This window comes from Fundulus heteroclitus, chromosome 22, assembly GCF_011125445.2.
Source record: "Fundulus heteroclitus isolate FHET01 chromosome 22, MU-UCD_Fhet_4.1, whole genome shotgun sequence".
Taxonomy (NCBI): Eukaryota; Metazoa; Chordata; class Actinopteri; order Cyprinodontiformes; family Fundulidae; genus Fundulus; species Fundulus heteroclitus.
The window spans coordinates 32,901,164-32,908,941 of NC_046382.1; positions in this window are offsets into that span (position 1 = coordinate 32,901,164).

The window sequence follows — 7,778 nt, forward strand, 5'->3', positions numbered from 1 at the left end:
CCTACCAGATTGTTAGAAAGAGCACTAATAATGTTCCACGCCAAAGAAAGGCACAGATGTGAATGATCTGCTGAGCTGTGAATAATGTGCTGGTGATTTACCTCTAAAAGAGGTGGCCCGTAACACTGGTATGATTTTTACATGCTATTATTGGCCTAAAACAACACTTACTTTGGACACAGATCCTCACACTGGCTTCCCAGGTACCTTCAAGAGTATGTAGCATAATTTAAGAAAATAAAGTATGAAAAGTACAGAACAGTAATCACCCATTAACTGGATTGGACCTCTTCAGTCACCTTCACCACAGCCAGCTCCATCCTTCCACCCACACCCCCAACACACACACTGGCACTCACAACCATACTTTGAGGGCGAGCTAGTAAATTCCTGAAGGCTATCGGGTTTCTTGTTGCCTTAGCGACCAAGCATGGAGGCAGATCCATTAATCATTGAGAATGGTTCACTCCAGAGTGGAGGTCAGGCTGATTGCTGTGGATAGAGTATCATCCCAAAATGTACATGCAGACACACACACACACACACCGCATTGACAAAGAACAAAGATTTGAATGAGAAACTATGTTTCTTGCTCTCCAACCACCAAATTAAATGTAGAGATGTTGCTCCCACCTAACTCAAAAATTTAAATTTAACATCCACTGAACTTTAGAGCAAGGAATGTGTACTACATTAGGACGCAAAAGCATGTTAGCATAAATCGGCACATTAACAAATAACAGTTTGTGTTTTGTGAAACACATGCACACACCGGGCAATCATTCCCCTCCAGTGCCGTCTGGGCGTCAGGACGACCACGGCGGTGTCATGTGACGTGGCTGTGTGGAGCCGAGTGGATTAAGAGATTGGAGCTCCGCATTTATTTTTCAGGGACTCGGCTGAAACTCTAGACCTACACAGGTGTCTAGGAAAACGGAGAGAGAGAGAGGAGAAGAAAAGACAGGGAGACAGAGATGGAGAGAGGTGAGGGAAGAAAAAGACAGGCAGGAACTGGGGGAGAAAAAACTGAGAATTTTTTCATGGCAAAGCGATGAATTTTCTCTGACTGAAAGTTGTTTTCAAGTTGCATCAGTCTTGATTTTACATTTCTTCACTTATTATTTTTTATTCTTCTAATTTATTGTAATTTATTCTTAGCTTTGAGGGATGCAGTAGACTCAATAAAAGAATTGAAACATACAACTGAGAGAGGAAGTGATAAAAAAATATTGTTATGATAATACAACTCTCTTTTTTCATAGTGGCCTGTCTGGCAGATAATTCAATTCAATTCAATTTTATTTATATAGCGCCAAATCATGAAACATGTCATCTCAAGGCACTTTACAAAATCAAGTTCAATCATATTATACAGATTGGGTCAGATTATACAGATTGGTCAAAAATATCCTATATAAGGAAACCAGTTGATTGCATCAAAGTCCCGACAAGCAGCATTCACTCCTGGGGAACCGTAGAGCCACAGGGAGAGTCGTCTGCATTGTACATGGCTTTGCTGCAATCCCTCATACTGAGCAAGCATGAAGCGACAGTGGGAAGAAAAACTCCCCATTAACGGGAAGGAAAACCTCCGGCAGAACCAGGCTCAGTATGAACGGTCATCTGCCTCGACCGACTGGGGTTACAGAAGACAGAGAAGAGACACAACAAGAGAAACAAAAAAGCACAGAAGCACACATTGATCTAGTAATCTGTTCTACATTAGATAGATAATGCAATTCTTTAAGCAAAACTTGATATATAGTGCTTCCTGAATGGGATACATTCCCAGTGATTTCACAGAATTGATCAACCTCACTTGGAAAAACAGGAAATGAAATAATCAGTGATTTCAAAGTATCCCAAGTATGGAATCGGGGGACTAATCAGAGCATTTTTAAGTTATTAGCATTGTTTACTCAAATCCCAGTTCTCGTTGTTGGTGTGCTACTCTTTGTGAATTTGCACATGCAGCTGTATTTTGCACAGTAAATAATAGTAAAAAAAAATCACTATATATTTTCACACGTGAGACATGTAGAACCGTATGATAGGCAGTATACATCCTTCTGTTCAACCTTTACATTGATGCTGATAGTGTTTGGGGAACTGTATTGGCTGCTGCAGTGTCCTATCAGTGTGTTTAATGTGACCTTTTCTGTGCGCTGCAGTCAGATATCTTCACCTATTGAAGTAGGTCAAAGCAATGAAACACTTGTTAAATTTAAGTAATTTAGCTGAAAAGAAAAGAAAAGGAACAATTTTTGTAAGTTTTTCCTGCATTTGATCTCCAAGAACTGCATTGATATAAGGTACAAGCCCAATCCAAATCATCAACAAGTCATATAAAAACAGAGAGTAAACATGCAAACATGAACCAAGGATTTTAACTATCTGCAAAACGGCAGCAAGACATGGGTTTATTGAAGACTGTGGCGTTGTGTGTGTGTGTCATAATGTAGGCTATTTATTTTAGAAACTAGTGATTAAGTTGTTTCCATTTTAGTTGGTTCCAACTTATCTTGACCTGCTGCTACTATTCCACTGCAATGTCACTACTTTCCTCTGTATGTTTTTTTCTTATGTTCTGTTCATGTACAGAATTTTGAATTGTCTTGTTACTGAAATGTGCTTTTCAAATAAGCCTGACTTGCCTTTTTGTGCTCATGATAATTTAGCTTTGTATGGTTCTGGATTGTTATGCTGAATCTCGCCTCCAGTGGATTTTTAGCTACTGTCACAACTTGTCGCTTGCTGTCTCTTATCTTGTACTGTTAAACACAAAACTCAGCAGAACTAAAGTGTCTTTTATTTGCTAATCAGGCTTTAAGCAACATCTTGATGGAGGGGCAATATAAGGTAAAAATTAAAAGAGGCTATAACAAACCAGGATGTCCTCTGGAGATTTCACCAGATTCTGCTGGTTTACATGGATGCCCTAACAACCTCACACTTTGTTCACAAAAGATCAAGTTTGCATTTTTTCCTTCTTTCTGAACATGAAATATGATAATCAAACATATGCCTATACTTAAAGGGGACATATCGTGCTTTTTAATTCTGGCTTTTCACATCTAAATCATTCAGTTGTGGTTTATATAAAGTTAAACAGCAATGCTTTGGTCTGAGTTCCTCATTAATTTACCCCTACATTCCCCCTTTTTACCCCTCTTCTGCGGTGTGTCTGATAGCAACCTGTTTTGGTGCTGTCTCTGTAAATCTAAAGGAGGCACCTCACACCCAGCACCCACACCTCCAGGTCGCAGGACGTTCCACTCCACCCTGTTCGGCCATTTTTGTAGTACTCTGGGGGACGGTGTAACAAATGTTTTTACTTATAGCTTTCATTTAAATACTATTTTTGCCTTCTGAATTTTGTATATGGATTTGGTCTCATATATTTTATCCATTTGTCAAAACCATATTTAGTTCTTCATAGACGTTTATGTTTGCTTGTGTTCTTAAAGTACTTGTGCTGTAAGAAATGCAGTTTGTGGGTAAAATATAAAAACTCTCTTTTTCATTGGTTTATTAATATTTATGCACTGAGGCACATTGATGAATGTAGAAACAAAGGGAAATGGTATTTCTTACCGACTGATTCAGTAAGATACTTGAGCTGAACAGCCTCCGTACATACATAGCAAAAGCAACAGGCGATGGTTGGCCACAGATGGTTAAAGATGACCAGTATGTGACCGTACACTACACAGACCTCATGCTATTTTATTCACCCACTCACATGCATGTCTATCTCTAATGCAGTTTGTCTACTGAGATTTATAGAGCCCTGGGAAACTCGATGTAGACGACCACAAATCAGCGTGACTATGAAATAGAGAGCAACGCGTACATTTCCACACACACCAAATTTGAGCACATTTGTGTCACAGACACACACAGAGAGGCACAGCCATGCTCATGTAAGCATTGATATTCATGCAAACACACAGAAAGCCACAAGAGGCACGCGTGCATGCATACATGAAATATAGGTACAGCCACCGCCTCACTGAACTGGCTCCCAAAGGTGCCCACTAAATTTACTGGCTCCTCCAGCCACATCAAAAGCCCACCATAACTTAGAGTCCAGACGATTTTATTGTTTCACAGAAGAAAGGAGGGTGGAAGAAAAGCAACGGGTGACAGATAGATGTAGAGGGGAAAAAATGAAACCATCTTTGTCTCAGATAATCAAAGTTCCTATGGTTGTTGGGCTCATGCTCACACCTCGGAAATACAAATGTATGCACACCTATGTGCATGTACATGGCTGAGCAAACACACAAAAAAATGATTTTTATTTCTAATTTGGCATGGTTTAGTCTTAAATGCATAGGAAAAGTCTCAAATATTTTATGATTTTTTATAGAAGAGAAGAAGAAGAAAACTTTGAATTTCATACTTTATATTACATTATACATGTATGACATCTAAATTTAAGAAATACATTTTTATATTGATTCATAAGAACATGATGTTCTTTATATTTTATTTGTAACATCTCAACTGAAAGTTACTAGCCTTTTCTACAAAATCAATCAGACTTGCTTTATGTAGACACAAATCTACCAATCCCCATATGAAAATGCAATCGCCCCCCTTTGCAGTTTCACTAACCAATGGCAGGCCTTTGAAAACAAGAAATCACCTAAAGAAACCCCACCTGACAACATGAAGGCTAAAAGAGCCCACAAAGATCGTCTAGGCTTCAAGAAATTAAAATTAGATGATAAACAAAAACTTTTACATCTATCAATTACATAGTGATTAAATACTTTTTTTTGATTCCATCAAAACAATGAGAGCCACGATCAGTTGTGGACCAACCCAAGAGTGGACAGCCTTTGATAATCCTTCCAAATCCAGCTATTATGTTATTGGAAGTACACATTTCTTTGTGAGAAATAATCCAACACTGGACATGATCCTTATGTTTTTGTATATTCGAAGACTGTTTTACAGAAACTGTAGCTAAATACTCTCTCAAAAAGGACCATTTCCTAGCTTTGTAGCCACAAGGCCTGTGTGCTTCAGACTGGACCTGTGGTTCTTAAACTGAGTCTCATTCTCTTGATTTTTTTTTTACAAATTAAACAAAGGTCTCGCATCTCTTTTACTGCACCTTAAATAACCTGTATGTAGTATGAGATAAACCAATCCTAGAATTTGCTGATGAAGGTGATGAAAGTTGGCCAGGATGCCAAAAAAGTCACAGAGGAGTGTGTTGTGAAATGTAGAACATGTGGATAGGAAACCAAACAAGGTAAATGTTTTTACACTAAAAAACTCACAATTTTAAAAAAAGGGTCGGAAACCTATGATTTTGAGTCTACAAGAGGTTTGAAATGTAAAATGAATTTTTTCAGAAACGCTGACATATGAATAGTTGTCGTCCCCCCCTTTCTGATCAGTGTCCCTCAGTAGGCGTGAACAAACCACCCTGCAAGTTTCAATTAACACTGCAAGTTGGGGCTAATGATGTAGACACCTCTCCTTTGCAAGTTATTAGGCAATGAGCTGTTGGTTGAACTTGTTAATGTCTGCTCAAACAATGACCTTTTGCCTCCGGCGCTGGACTAATGATGAGTGAAGGTGAAATGGGAGTTCCTGTCGTAGCTCCCATATAAAGACATTTTAACGGATGGTAGTTAAGATGGACATTTGTAAACCTGTCTCTTTGAACTACTTTCTTCAGTGGTGCAGTTAAAAAGTCGTTTGCCTGCAGATGATTTGCTTTGATGAAAGTTTACTGATATAAAGTCTCCGTTGGGGTGACTTTGCTCCTCTTCCTCATATAGTTCTCGCTCGGAAGCGTTATCAGTAATCAAATACTTCTGCACCTCCGCCGTTCAGATAATCCCCCCCCCCCCCCCCCCCCCACTCACACACACAACACACACACAAAAACCATTTGCACACACAAACAGTGATTGGTTAGATGAGACTGTACTGAGCAAACCGAGCTCCCCGACAGGTGGTCCACCGAATGTTATCTTGTTGACCATTGTAGTGCAGGTCCTGCGTAACCACCCAGATACACACACAAACCAATCCAGTAAGTGTATAGAGGTGATCACGATGCGATAGGAAAGCCTTTGGCGGTAGGACGAGGTTTGTGAAGGAGGAAAATTGACACTGTGTAAAAGTCTTGATTTATCCTCTACTTCTTCTCTGGAAATTGCTTTAAGATCTTATGAAAATAAATTTTAACCTTAGGAAAAATGGTTAAAATGTTATGAAAAGCTTAGTGGTTTTCAAACTTTTTAAACTTGTGGAACCTTTGGTTCACCTTTATACTGGTAACTGACCCATTCGTGGTTTACACAACAGCAAATTTAGCAAACAATGTAAATTCAATCTTCGGGCTATGTGATGTTAGTGGAGTGCCCCAAAGATACTATTTATTTTTTAGATAATTTTGTTAAAGTAGCAACAATAACATAATGTGCGAGCGTAAGACTACTTTATTGCCAGAAGTTGATTTCTAAAGAGCCAGTTCCTGTTGAGGCGAGAGGAAAATTATGAGCCATGATTCTGAGACAGTGTAGATCTACTTAAGATGGTTTGGTTTAGGCCAGACACTTTCTTTGTTTTTTTTCTGGGTCACCATCCTCCCGTTTGAAACAAGCCCTGCGCTGCAAATTATGCTGCCACAGACAGGGAGAAACATTAGACAGCAAATGAGTTTTAAAGCATCTAATGTCTGAAGAAAAACTAAAAAAGAAAATCCTTTTGAAAGGTTGAACAACTGTTGAACAAAGACCACTTGAACAATTTACTAAATAAAATCCCGGCTCCTTTGAAACAAAATAAAAAAGGATTTTTACCATGGTTTAAACAGTTTTAAAGCGCTGAACTTTTATTTTTACCTAATTTTATCTTTTCATGGATGTTTTTTAAAAATGAACTCTTTTTTATGTTTTCCTCTATAAATTAAGATCTTTTCTTCTTTTCATCTTCATAAGAAAACCGCGTTTTTTATGTTTTCCTGATATCCAATTAAATAAAAAGAACAGAACGGTCTGCTCCTCGGTGACTAAGCAAAGACTTCCTGTGGCTTCATCTTCAGCAGCTGCCTAGGTTTTCTATCCATGTTTACGTGTGCAAAGTGTATGCGCAGACCTCCTTCTATGCACGACTCCTTCATATGTGTCGTTTTTATGCATGCTGCCACCCCCCCAATTAAGAAAAGGCCCATATGGGATGTGGGATCAAATTCTTGATTATAAAGACAGAGGTTCTGCATTCTTCTCCAGAGCGTGGTGTGCGTTCATACACCGTGTAACACACATACACTCCCCCTTTTGTCATTCTTGTACCTTTTTACACACTAAATTAGGTCAAACGTGGTCTCTGTTTCCTGAACAAGTTGATAATTTCCAGATATCCCACCCAGCGCATTTGGCTGAATGGAAATTGCAGTTTGTGTAAGATTCACATTATTTTACACAATTAAGCTTTAATTAAGCAGGCAGCTGAAAAGGTGGAGCACAGCAGAACAGTACACTTTGTGTTCATCTTCCGAAGTCACAGATCTGCGGTCTCAACTGCAACCTCTACAAGACTTAAAGATACATGTAGCTCATCCTTGTTTCCCCCTCCCCAGCAGTTCAGAGGGTTTTTAATAACCCGACCGAACGTTGCATCGTGCTGTGCCGTTTCTAATTTCACAGCTAACCATGACTGCAGGTAGTTAAAACCCAATAGGGGTCATTGGAATCATTTCAAAACATTTTCCACACACAGTATCTGAAATGTAGAACTGTAAAATGAAA